Source organism: Panthera uncia, assembly GCF_023721935.1.
Source record: "Panthera uncia isolate 11264 chromosome A3 unlocalized genomic scaffold, Puncia_PCG_1.0 HiC_scaffold_11, whole genome shotgun sequence".
NCBI lineage: Eukaryota > Metazoa > Chordata > Mammalia > Carnivora > Felidae > Panthera > Panthera uncia.
Window position 1 is genome coordinate 41,508,516 of NW_026057578.1, and position 14,681 is coordinate 41,523,196.

The window sequence follows — 14,681 nt, forward strand, 5'->3', positions numbered from 1 at the left end:
TCAAGCTATCATGACACAGAATGTTCAGAATAAGCAGTCTTTGAGCGGGGAGCCCAGTGATGTGGCCCAGGTGTGTGACTGTTTACAAGTCTAGCTTCATCCAGGGCTATCTCAAGGTGTCCAGGGAAATGAAAGGATTTCCTACCCATTGTGCATTTCTAATTAAATCCAGTTTCCTTTTTGCCAAGGATTTGAAGATATCAAGCCACCAAGTGTTTTAAATTATACGTCCCAACAAATGCCAGGGAGTCCATGGCAGACTGAATATAAACACAGGTCAGCCTAGTTAAAAATCCCAACCATGCTATTTCTTAACTGTGGGGTCTGGGGAAAGTTACTTACGTTGCTTAAGTTTCCTGACCTATAAAATGGGTGAAATGATATCTACTTTACAGGGTTGATGTGATAAGTGAATGAGAAAAAAAAATTTTTTTTTTTAAGTAAGCCTAATTACTGACAAACAGCATGTGCCTAATGCACTGTTGTCCACGTGTTGTTGTCACCTGAGGTGCCACGATCCCATGGTGTCAGTTAAATGCAGAACCATTGCTTAAATGACTCAAGAGCTTGGAGGTGGGACTCACGTTGTTTAAATCTTTTTTTTTTTTTACGCTTATTTATTTTTGAGAGGCAGAGAGAGAGCACAAGTGGGGGAGGGGCAGAGAGAGAAGGAGCCACAGAATCTGAAGCAGGCTCCAGGCTCTGAGCTGACAGCACAGAGCCTGACGCGGGGCTCAAACTCACAAACCCCAAGATCACGACCTGAGCTGAAGTCGGACGCTTAACCTACTGAGCCAACCAGGCGCCCCAGGACCCACATTGTTTAAAAGCTGAGGGAAAGGACAGGTTCCCGAATGGATGTCTTCCGCATCTCTCCTTAACGGTGATCGAAGGAAGCGTTTGTTAATTCTGTCCATAATCGTCCCCAGAAAATTATCTTTGGTTGGTTTAACCACATGGACAGTTGGGCAAACTCTGCTTTCCATGCATGGTTGCAGGAAACTTCTAAAGCTAGTGTGGCCAACAGTCACTTTGGACATATAAAATGTAAAACAAAGCTCAGCAAATGCATGAATAGAAGGTCCAGTTTTGGAAGGTGAATTTCTTTCACAAATAGCCAAGTGCAGAGTGTATGTTTCAATGAGATGGCTTGTTTCATAGGGTGTTAAAGGAAAGCAGGTGGAGATTGAGTAATTTATCAGACCAAATATTTTGTTTTTAATGATTGCTCCCCTGCTCTTCTCCCTGACAGTAACTGGCATGGTGGTGACAATAAAACCTTACTGGGCACCTGGGTGGCTCAGTCCGTTAAGCATCCCAGTCTAGATTTTGGCTCAGGTCATGATCTCACAATTGTGAGACTAAGCCCCACGTCATGCTCTGTGCTGACAGCGTGGAGCCTGCTGGGGATTCTCTCTCTCTCTACCTCTCCCCTGATCATGCTCTCTCTCTCTCTCTCTGTCTTAAAATAAATAAATAAATAAATAAATAAACAATTAAAAAAACCTTACCATCTGTAAGATCTAAGAGAATGCGCTTTTTTTTTTTTAAACATTTATTTTATCGCCAAAGGGTACTCACCCAGCCTAGAGCTTAGGTAATGTCACTAAACTGAACAGCACCTAGGAGACAGCCACCCAGTACGCGGAACTGGATCACAAGAATGAAGCGGACGTGTGGAACCTGCACACCCTGCTGGTGAGAATGAAAAGGGCGCAGCCATTGGAAGGGTCTGTAGTTCTTCAAAAGGTTTAACATAGAGTTACCATATGACCAGCAATTCTACTTCTAGGCAGAGTCCCAAGAAAAACGAAAACATACATCCATGCCAAAAAAAAAAAAAAGAAAAGAAAGAAATTACACATGAATGTTCACTGCATCATTATTCATAGTAGCCCCAAAATAAAAATGGCCCAAATGTCCCTGAACTGATGCTTACATAAACAAAATATGGTATGTCCACACAAGAGAATATCACTCAACAATAAAAAGGAATTAACTACATGCTACAGCATGGATAAGCCTTGAAAGCATTATGAAGACAAACAGAAAATACCACATAGTGTATGATTCTATATATGTGAAAAGTCCAGAATAAGCAAATCCGTAGAAATGGAAAGGAGATTAGTGGATGCATAGGGCTGGGGGAGAGGGGGAGGGGAAGTGCCTGCTAATGGGTAATGAGTTTCTTTTTGAGGTGATGAAAACGTTCTAAACTTAGATTGTGATGATGGCTGCCCAAGTCTGGGAGCATACTAAACCAGCTGAACTGTACACTTTAAGTGGGTGAATTTGGTGGTATGTGAATTATACCTCAATAAAGATTTTTAAAATGAAAGAATTAAGCAGACAATTTGGCTGAAGCTACGCAGGAAAAGATTATTCTAAAAGTAGCGGCAAGAAGAATCACAGATGGGATATTCCGGGCCAGTAAACTCCAGAGCAGAGGTTCCCAACCAAGGTTGACTTTGCCCCCCAGAAGACATTTGGCAAATGTCTGGAGACAGTTGTGGTTGTAACAACAGAGAGAAATGCTCCCAATAAGTGGCCTCCCAATAAGTGGAGGCCAAGCATGCAGCTAAATATCCTGCAACATAGAATCATCCAGCCCCAAATGTCAATAGTGCTGAAGCTGAGAAACTCTGGTTGAAAAGAGTTGGGTGAATAGTCGTGTCTATTTCACAAGGTTGTTTCTTGCACCCCCAACCCCCCCCCCCAAAGAGTCTGGGTTAAGTAGGGGTAAGAAGTTGTCATCCACCAGTATCATTTATACTGAGAATTTCAGTCTTAAATAGTCTATATAGTCTGATTCTTAGAGTTGCTTACCACCCAGGATGTTGCTGGGTGGAAATTCACTGACATTTGATCAATTTCAAAGAGCTGGTAGTTTGGAAATAAATAAAACCTAGTCTATCATTAATTTGTTTCTCAGGCATGTCCCCTGTTTAGTGTATCTTTCAAAAACTCTCAGGGCTCAAAAAAAAAAAAGTTATTTGTCATTTATTTCTAAAGACTGGAAAGTAAATTTATTTTCATTTATAAACAATCAGAATTCATTATTTGTGTGTTATTTCTGAATCTAATTTCAAAGGATCATAAAATATTCACAAAGTGGAGGAGAGGATTTTTATTCATTATCTAGCCTAGAAATAAAGTTTGTAGATTTATTTGATGGAAAATCTATCCAGAAGCCAATATAAACACATGGCAGCTAGCAGGCTTCTTCTAGGATTTCCAGAGATTCTTTATAATCAGCCACATTTAGAGACAAGCCAAGCCGCGAATCAATCAAGCAAATTAGAGGCAGGGAATTGGGAAAAAGGATATGTTACGGCAAGATGGGGCACAGAACAGGCACGTGCAGATAATTCTCCTGGAACCTGGGCGCATTAACTGGGGCTCAGTTTGCCTGTAATATGTAAATAAGTTGCCAGGGGGTCAGGAGGTTTGGTTCGTTCACTTCTGAGGCTTTAGGAGCTCATTTTCTTTATGCATAAAATAAAATGGTTGGAGTAAATTAGCGATTCCCTGAATTTGTGGAGCTTATTAAATAAGTCTGGATTCCCAGGCTGAATTTCTAAGAAGTCTGAGTCCCTAGGTCTGGAATCAAGCCCAGGCACCCAGGCTTCAAGTCATGGATGATTCTCATGTGCATCCTGGTTTGGGAATAACTGGGCATAGTTATCATGTTGATCCTGGGTGCTTTGCCTACACAGAGATCCAGGGCTTCGTATGATGTGGCATTAATTGCCCCTCTGCACTCTTTGTCCATGTTAATCATGAAGTAAAAAAAGAAGAAAGAAAGAAAGAAAGAAAGAAAGCTGCCAGAGAAGATGAGAGCCTGGCAAGAAGGGTGCTAAGGGGCGGGAGGATTTGAGAGTGCTGGACGGTGTTGCTATGGCAACCCCATCCTCTCCCAGCGTGTGTTCTGAAAGCCTGCCTGCGCGCTGTGCTGGTAGGCTCCACCTCTGATGGAGTGCCGTTAGCTCCTGTCGTCAACTTGGAGATGAGGACTGGTAGAGAGGACAAGATAATTAGGTAAAAGTCACATCTGAATATTAATAAGCAGCAGCATTTCTCAGTCATCTTAGGTGTCTGGGTGTTTGGTTCAGGTGAATTGCAGGTAAACCAAATGGAGCACTGGTCTCCATTTCTGTTTTGTTTGGTTGTTTTCAGAGATCTCCCTGAGTTTGTGACTTTTAGGCTTCTTCCCGCTCCAAGCCCCCACCCTGCAAAGTTCATTGTATCTTTATTTGGAGGAACAACAAAACTGTCACAAGTTTCGACTGATTTGAGGGAAGCAGGATACTTAACCTCCTAGTCAGCCCCAGGAGGATGAACTTGGCTTTCACCCTAAGTCAGTTCTGCGTTTCCTTTCTCTCCATGCTGCTCGTAAGATGGTGTGAGTGATAAGGAGGGAGGAGATCAGCTGTGCAATACCAAGTATGGGCAATGAATGTCTGTGGGAGATCCTGACCGACTCAGAGTTTGTTTTCTTGCTGATGGCTAAACAGTCCGAGCTGATAGGCTGGAGGTTGTCTGAAATGTGACTGTAGTCACAACTTTCCTACTAGCCCATAAAATCTAGTATTTGGGGGGTCCTGCTGTATGCTGCCCTCACCATTTCCATGAATTATTTGTCTGGTCCTCAGGGCAACCCTATAACATAGCTTCTATTATCCCATTTCACAGAGGGGAAAACTAACATTTGGAGGGTTTCTATCACTTGCCTGAGATCTCACTGCTAGGGAAGTGGTCGAACAGATCCAGACATCTGCCTATCAAAGCCTGTGCTCTTAACCAGCGCTGTCTCTTACTTAGCTACATGACATTTCTTATGTCTGCATGGAAAGATGTTTTAATAGGTGTCACTTGAAATAAGTTTGGGGAATGCCAAGTGATGTAAATTAAACAAAAAAAATGTCTACAAGACTTTATAAAGCCTATTTATTATGCTACTATGGGATGACAGAACATTAACCCATTTCCCACATTCACTTCACCTTGGAGCATACATTTCTCTCACTTTGCAAGACTTGTTGAATAAAACCCACTTTAGGTAATACGGCATTTGACGATTTTTAACAGCCCTACTAAAATTAAAGAAAAGTTCTTTCTCTCCCTCACCTGCTAATTCTTGCTATGTGTTTAACCTGCAAACTTTCTCTGTCCTGTCCCCTCACCTTTTTATCTTTTGTCAACTCTATTTAGGTATAATTTATCTTTAATAAGTTGCACACATTAAATGTGTACTTTGGATGAATTTTGTCAGACAGGTACACCCGTGAAAGTACCACTACATCAAGATACCAAGCACTGCCGTGGTTTCCTGGTATCCCTTGGCAATCCGTCTCTCCTGACACCCCATATCCAGGCAGCCACTTGTCCTTCCAGTTGTAAAGTGAGGGGTGCCTGGGTGGCTCAGGCGGTTAGGCGTCCAACTTCGGCTCAGGTCATGATCTCCAGGTTCGCCGGGCTCTGTGCTGGCAGCTCTGAGCCTGGAACCTGCTTCGGATTCTGTGTCTCCCTCTCTCTCTGCCCTTCCCCTGCTCATTCCCTCCCCCTCTCTCTCAAAAATAAATAAACATTTTAAAAGTTTTTTAAAATTTTAAAGTGAATATTCCGACTTCTGACCAAATTGAAGATTCTTCCTGGGAACAGTGAAACGCCACATGGCTTCTCAGTCATTTCAGCATCTGGATAAGGAGCTTTCTTTATCAAATTAACTTCCAAGCCTTTTTCCTTTTAGTTTCACTAATACAAACTGGTATGCCACCCAGACATTGCATTAGGCCTGTTCATGAAGTTGGCATGGGTGCCCCCATTCTGCCCATCTCCATGATAGAAAATGCCCTAACCATCAGAAGAGAAATAAAAGGCGTTCATGTGTATTTGAGGGAAGTGGGGAATGGTCCTTGTCACTAGAAACAGTGACGCCAGGGCTCCTGGGTGGCTCAGTCAGTTAAGCGCCGGGCTCTTGGTTTCGGCTCAGGTCATGATCTCACAGTTCGTGGGTTTGAGCTCAACATTGGGCTCTGTGCTGACAGTGAAAGCCTGCTTGGGATTCTGTCTCTCTCTCCCTTTCTCTCTGCCCTCCCCTGCTCACTCTCTCTCTCTCAAAATAAATTAATAAACTTAAAAAAAAAGAAATAAGCAATAGGAGGTAAGTCCCATAGTTCTTCAGGAAGATGCTTAGCATCTCACAAACATTTACATGGAGGGAATTCATTGTGTGCTTTCTTTCTTCATAGAGAAATAAGAAGCTGACGGTCTGTATTATTTTGATGAGCTGTGTGGCCTGGAGAATATTCCTTAATTAATCCAAGAATTACCTATGAAGCTTCTATTGTGGGATCAGCACTTTGCTAGATCCTAGGGAGACAGAGATTAATAAAACATAGCATGAGCTATCAAAGAGTTAAGAATCAAATGTCTTCATATCATTAATCCTCATTTCAGCATTTAGTTCCTAGCTTTGTAGTGAAGAGTGAACAAATAGGAGGCTTCACAATCAAGTTGTCTTTTGTAACAACGTTAAATGTTTAGAGATTGTTTATAACAATATCGCTTAAATTTCTCCTCTAGGAAGTTTAAAAAAAAAAACCAACTGATCCCATAGAAAATGGCAGAGTTAAAACACGTCTTCTTTTGAGGTTGTGCAGTAATTTCAACTATTTCCACAGCTTTCGGCATGAATTAGCTTAATTCATCCCCCAGGTAACCTGGTCAAGTGGGTAATGCGGATGTTACAATTCCCACCTGGTAGATGTTTTAGAAAGGTCCCTGAAAGGATGGAGGGAATGATACTTTTGTAGGTGGGTTGAAGGATGGCACTTCATGGCACTAGAGTACTCGGAGATGGCTGTGGTTGCCACAAGACAGTGATAAATGATACAGTTTGCTCAGGATCACATAACAGGTTATTGCTAGAGGAAGGCAGGCATTCGCCCTTGGAAATGAAGCAAAACACTGATGCGAGTTGGCTGCCTCGGGGTGGGATGGAATGTGGGCATCCAAGGACAGTGTGTGAGGCTCCGGGGGTTGGGAGTGGTGGTGGTTGAACCAATGTGAGAGAGGGTGATTCCACATCCACAGGGCAGTGAATCTGATGTGGAGCTGACCTAGGATGGCTGGTCGTGCCCCTCCCACCTGCTCCTCAGAGCCTTTAGAGAGTTCCTGGAGAGAGAGCTGGACATCCTTGTGTCCCATTTGGCTCTCAGGCTGGAGAGAAGTCATGCTCAGCCACCCTTTAGCATTTGACTTATAGGCAGAGCAATGCCAACCAGAGCCCTTGAACAGAGTCAAGAGAAATTCCGAGGGGATGAATGTGCCATGAGCTATCAAAGGCACTGAGGAAAGTTCATCCCCAGAGTTCGAGTCCTACACAACTTTACTTAACCATCTTCATTTAATGATTCCTAGTGTATTTATGCAGTCACAGTTTGAGTGCATTCTTTCCTTGAGCATCATCATTTTTAAATTCTCAGATAGACATCGCAAATATAACTGCAATCCTACTAGAATGTATCCATTTGCCTAATATTGCTTCATATTATCAACCGATGAAAAAAAATTTTGCAATAAGTTTTGTTTTCCATACAGTCTTCTTGAAAAGATGCAGATACCTGTATATATTCCAAATGCAAAGTCTGTGGAAATTTAAAAATACACATTTTACCTGGGGGGTTCTCAGATTTAAGCTATATATCCCTCCTTACGGTCTCTTTCACCTTCAACATTATATTTCCATCGTTTTTATTCTTTGTTCTACCTCTACACTTGAAAAAAAATCTTAAGCTATTAGCTATCGTATGGTTACTGCCCCTAATCCATTATTGTTAACAGGAGGGATGTTGGTCTAAACTCAGAAACCACGGCAGTAAATGACTTCAAAGGAAGCCAACCAGTGAGCTGTTAGAATATCTTCTCCCATCAGAAGAATATATAGCATGTTTCTAATCAAATTACTTTAACGTTTATCAAGTTGTTCCCTTCACAACCGTTCCTGGTATTTCCCCACAAATGATGCTGAGCTGACTAGCATTGAATTTGTTACTCCAGTTTATGTTCTGGCTTTAAATAATGCTATTTAAAAATTTCCAGACCTTGAGTATTTAATCTGCTATGAGATACTTTTCATTATTTGGAATCAGGGTCCCGAAGACTGTGTTTTATTTACCAACCATGGCAACCTAGTCCAGCAGAGCGCTTGAGACAGAACTGGAGCCCAATTAGTGCTTACTTTCCTTCTGTTGTCTCCTTGATTGATTGTTACAGAGGTCAATTTGCTACATGTCTGTTAGATTCGCCCTTGGCTTTCAAAATATCTCCTCGATTTTCCTCCACTCCTGTAATTCCAATAGTCATGTTTTAGTTCCCCTGTAGTAGAAAGAAAGGACTTGTATGAAAGGAGGGTAGAGACCACAATTACCTTTACATGCAGTATCTCATTTTATCCTCCTGGTGGCACTTTGAGACAAGTCCCTTCATCCTCTTTTTACAGACGAGGAAACCACACACAGCTGGGGGAACTGGTCTTTTCTGACTCAACTAGGAAGTGGTAGAATCAGAATTACTCTCCCCAGTTTTCTTCTTCCTCTTCCTCTCCTCCTCCTCTCCCCCTCCTCCTCCTTCTCTTCCCCCTCTTCTTCCACCTCTCCCTCCTTCACTTCTCCCTCCCCTTGCCCTTCTTCTTTTTCTTCCTCTCCTTCTCCTCCCCAATTTCTTTAAATCCAGCAGACTTATCTCCTGAGCTCTACACCTGGTACGTTGTTTACTGTATGTCCCACCTCGACCCCAGCATCTTTAGGCCATCTCCTCTTCCTCTGTACCTTCCACTTCTGCCCAACAGCCCCATTGCCTTATCTGCCAGTTACTGGACCTCCTCTCCACTTGGTCATGGGGCACACAACCCTGGCCTTAAGGAAATTCCAAGCTAAATAAAGAAACAAGTCTGCTACACATGGGAAATGAAAATACGATTCAAGATTCAAATGGTCATTGAAGACAATAATTTGAGAATGACCACAAGACCATGTGTGATAGTTGTCTGTTGAATGGACCATTCATGCTGTGTGGGGGTGGTCAGGGAAAGAGGTCTGGATGAGCAAAACTGAGCCAGGCCACGGAGGATGGCAAGACCCAGATTGACAAAGAAGGGTGTCAGGGGCGTGCCAGTCAAGGGACATGGCAGGAGGGAAGCATGTGGGGCCCACGTGAACGTGGCAGGTTCAAAGGTAGGAGTTGGTTTCTAAAGAGCTTCTGGGTCTCACCATGATGATGAGTTCTTTAGAAGAATACACCTGAAGGCCATTGAGGTTGTGAGGACAATATTCTGTGTCATTCTTTTCTTTTCATTACTACATTCCAGATTGTTTAGAACATTGCTTTTGCATCACAGAGGACGGATAAATTTAGAACCTATGATTTAAGTGCTGACCAAAAGCCGTGGTTCTAGAGGAATGTACCTCTATTATCTCCATAATAATGATTATTGTTCCTCCAATTATCTATATTTTCAGCTTTGCCTCTGCTCTTTTTTTTTTTTTAGCAATTACTGAGTCGTATACACCAAAATCAAGTTCTTCTGTCCTTTTGTAATAAATTCAGCTGCAGCCTGAATATTCTGCCTGAATATTCTGACTGTAACTCTGACCTGACTTCATTTTCAAGACTGTCAAAAGTAATTAGGGACAGAGAGATTTTCCCGCTCAGCATCTGGAAGTGCAAAGATACCAAGAAGGAGCCTCAAGTGTCATTAACATCACCTTTCCGCCTGCTTTTTATATCACCCTGGAAAATAGTCAATTTCACAGCCAGCAAGGCTTATTATGGGAACTGTCCTTCTCTCCCAAGAGCTTCAGATTTTCCCCTCTCCGAAGAAACAGGAAATGGGTTCCCCCCTTTGGAAGATAAAATGGATTTTTTTTTTGTCACATTGACCTACCCTTGATGGTCGTGTGACATTGGGAAACTTGCATAATCTTCCCTGCCTCAGTTTCCTCATTAGAGATTACCTCTAGAGATTTTGTGAAGATTCCATGGAATAATGTGGAAGGCAACTTGCACAGTAATCAGCATATGGAAGTACTCAATAGCATTAGCTGTTAGGATCTGTAGATAAAGCAGTGGAAAACTTTGAACTCATATATTTTCAAATACAATAAATTTCTCTTTTAATGGGATGTATAGAAATCTTATTTTGAAAAGACTTTGCTTCTCCCAGAAAAAAAAAAAAAAACAACATGACCAAGAAAAGCAGTGTTTTGGGAGGGATGGAGGTGAGACACAGAGTGTCAGAAAAGTGAAGCGGGGTATGTGTCACTCTCAGGACCTTTCATTCAGTAATAACTAAAGTCACAGTCTAGGTAAAAAAAAAAATTAATTTTGTAATGATTTAAGTCTTACAGAGAAGTTGCAAGAATGCATCCATGGATCCAACTGGGTAAGGGAAAAAGTTGAAGGAGGGGACGGAGAACAAAGACCATCTTTCATGAATTCATGGTTTCACCAAGGACTTCCTTTCTCATCATCCTCTTCCGTTAGTGGAGAAGGAACACTATATTTGCAGGACACTGGAGGCTCATGGAACCCAGCAATGCATGCTTAGTTAAGCATTGCCTCTCAGCTACGAGATTATCCAGCTTCTCATGATTTAAGGGGGACTTTGCATTAAGCACAACTTGTTGTTGTTAGAGAAGACTTAATAACAAAGCTATTCGTCACTCACTGTAAAGCCTATCTAGCTGGGCTAAGTCTAAGGCTGCCTCGATCAACTGTGATATTTTTTGTCATTCCATTTTTAGAAGAAAGAACCCAATGACAAGAAGAAAGCTGAAATTAATCAGACCGGCACTGGGTTTTGGGGACTCCTCATTTGAGAGATGTGATGTTTGGTGGACCTATGTGATTAAACACAAAGGATATATCTGGTTATTCATATAACCCTATATAAAATAACCTGTTAAAATGGAACCATGCAGTGTATAAAAGAGCTTGTCAGTTTTAGGAGGAAGAACCAGTGGGAGAGACACAGAGCAGTGGAAAAAGTGGTTGTTATGGTGACATTGACCACGACTGGCAGATGCCAGTCATCAGGATGTGCTGATGGTCACCAGGGTTACAAAAAAGGCTCAGGATGAAGAAATCCCAGCATCCAAGAGGGTTCTGGGGGAACAATTGTCCTGATGAAGGTACGCATGCACATGGACTGATTCATAAGCCCTCATATTTTTCCTGCCCCGTAATTTTACTTTATTCCTGTACCAAGGGATCCTTGAAAACTAAAGGTACAGTCCCAGTTTGGGAGCCTTTTTTCTTACCTAGAACACTTTGAAAACATTATCCAACAGAGGAGTCCTGTCTTCCTTTTGGGATGATCTGAAGCCAGTTAGGAGATCTTCATTTCTGTACTGGATTAAATACCACCACCGCCCCCCAAATGGGGTGGGATAATCATGCATACACTATCACTTTTTGTGACCCCCAAATCTTCTTCAACCTGCCTAGGGAATTGGAAGGAGCCTAGGCCCTTTTGACAGAAACAAAAATAAGCCCACCTTTATAAGAAGTACAGTAGAGTCAATGAGGGTGCACACACACACACACACACACACACACACACAGTTTAATCTTTTAATTTTGATTTCTCTATATGTGCATTTAGAAACCAAAATTGTCATCAGAGACCTACTAAATCAGAAACTTCATGGGGGAATCCAGCAATCTGTATTTTAAGGAGGATTCTAGGGCATTCTAATGCACACTAATGTTGGGTAATCACTATGTTAAAGTTTAAATGATAGGAGTCAGTCCCCAAACAGATTTTCTTTTAGTAACCCAGAAAATTAAAGTCATGTTAGGAGGGCGCCTGGGTGGCTCAGTTGGTTAAATGTCCGACTCAATTTTAGCTCAGATCATGATCTCATGGTTCATGAGTTTGAGCCCCACATCAGGCTCCACGCTAACAGTGCAGAACCTGCTTGGGATTCTCTCTCTCTCTGCTTCTCTCTCTGCTTCTCCTGCACACTCTCTCTCTCAAAATAAATAAACTTAAAAAAAAGTCATGTTGGCATTATAGGTAACAGTTGTGCCTTGGAGAATTAAGACTCAAAATGTTTATTTTCACATAGAAATACGAATCCTTTTCATTTAAGTGACTTTCAGGAAAAAAAAGAAGTTACAACCTGAGAAGTCTACATCAATCCTTTTTAAAAGTCCTTCATGGAATTTTTTTAAACGTTTTTATTTATTTGAGAGAGAGAGAGAGACTGAGAACAAGCAAGCGAGGGAGGGACAGAGAGAGAGGGAGACACAGAGTCTGAAGCAGGCTCCAGGCTCCGAGCTGTCAGCACAGAACCTGACGCGGGGCTCAAACCCACAAACTGCAAGATCATGACCTGAGCCGAAGTCGGACACTCAACCAACTGAGCCACCCAGGCGCTCCTCCTCCATGGAATTTTTAAGTCTTCCTAATCTGAACTGAGATTTCAAGTCTTGCACAAAGTAGAGCTATGGGTTCCTGTGCACTTGCAAGCCTTTCTGTGAATCCAGGGATAGTGTGTCCCTGATGTGTAGCAGATTTGGTTTGTTCCATTAGCATAGCAGAGCAAAGAAGCTTTATAATGCTGCAGGCTTTAAGGGGGTCAAAGAAAGAAGAAATTATGCTCATATTCAGAGGTGAAAGGTCCACTCTTTTAATAGCTAGTACTGGAGTGTTTCTTACTTGGGAAATTACCCAGAGCAACTTTGCTTTGAGTAGCTAAGATTCTGGGGGGGGGGGGGGAAGGGTCTCAATGAGGCAGGACTACAAAATATCACCAAAGAGGATGTGAGACCAGAGAAGGAATTTATGGTAGAGGGAGAACTGAAGACACAGAAAGAGGAAAGGGTCGGAGAGAGAGGAGACACTAACATGGGGTTATGTTGAAGGTTGCCTTGAGGAAAGGGGTAGTGGAGAGTACTCTGTGGTTAGGTGGCCGGATGAAATTTGAAGATGCCTGATGTTACATTGACAACTCCATTGAAATGCTCCTTCTCTGCCCCTACCCTACCCATAAGCATTTTTTATGTGGATATTTTGTGTTTTGTATGTGGAAAACAAAGCCAAAGGGCTAGTTGGATGTCTAGGTTTATACAGTAAGGAAATAGGAGTCAGGAGACAGAAGCCACTGTGAGAACAAGGGTGCCATGAATATGTCCAGAACTCTTGGGCAAGATTATAACTTCCATGGAGTGTTGAAGGGAGTTTGGGCTCTAGAACAAAGAGACCTCAGCGGGTGGCAGGTTTGCATTTTGTTGGTTCATATCCATCATTCCAGGAAATAATCCCACAGTGCCGTATGCAGGGACAATTTGTGAATATCGTCTTCCTCAGGTTGCTGGAATACAGTGCAAAAGCTAATGAGAAGGATAGTCTTCTCTCCAGACCAGCGATGTCTAATAGAACTTTCTGCAATGATGGAAATGTTCTTTATCTGCACTGTCCAATTCAACAATAATCACGTGTAGCTACTGCACACTTGAGATGTAGCCAGTGAGGGGAGCCTGGGTGGCTCAGTTGGTTGAGCTTCTGGCTCAGGTCATGATCTCGCCAGTTGGTGGGTTTGAGCCCTGCATCGCGCTCTGCACTAAAGTGCAGGAGCCTACTGGGATTCTCTTTCTCCCTCTCTCTCTGCCTCTCCCTTGCCCCAAAATAAACAAATAAATTAAAAAAAAAAAATGAAATGAGGCCAGTGAGACTAAGGGAGGGAATTTTTAATTTAATTAAAGACACTTAAATGTAAAGATTCCCATGCGGCCACCATGTTGGACAACACGGGTAGAGAAAGATCAGTACTTTGGTCTAAAAGCTGCCTCATCAACAGAGTGAGTGAAAGGAGTCAGGTGTGGACATGAGGGAGTGGTGGGTTCTGGGGAAGCAGAGACCTCAGGCACCACTTAAGAGGCCGTAACTGCCAGTTCCAACAATTTGCTGTGGAGAAATGTGGACCCAGGTTGACAGTCATTCCAACTATTTAAGAGAAGCTAGAACTGTGAATTTTATGTACTATCTCCCAATCTTTAAATGCTCACAACGCGTTCTAAATTATTACATGTCAGCCCCTGAGCCAAATAAGACACAATGAGAAAGTGGAGCACAGCACTTAGGATCCCAGGCTTCAGAGACCTTCTGGGTTCGATTCCTGAGTCTTCCACTTCCTCGCTGAGTGATTGTGGCCAAGTGGCTTAACCTCTCTGTGTAAACCCCTCAGTTGTAAAATGGGGAGACAATAATCTATACTCCTCAAGGTTGTGGTAAAGATGGAATTTATTCATATTTGTTAACAAATTTCTTTATTAATATTATATATTATATATTAATATTCATAAACCATTTAGAGGCACATGGCAGGTATAATATAGGTATTGGCTACCGTTACTGAACCTATGGGCTGGTTTTGATCCATGGGGCACTTTGTAACCTCTGATATAGGGGCTTTGGATTTTTTTAATTAATTAATTTGTTTTTTAAGAGAAAGAGAGCGTGCACATGTGTGTGAATGAGGGAGGGTCAGAGAGAGAGAGGGAGAGAGAATCCCAAGCAGGCTCCACCCTGTCAGTGCAGAGGCCGATACAGGGCTTGATCTCACAAACTTTGAGATCATACCCTGAGCCAAAATCAAGACTCAGACACTGAGCCA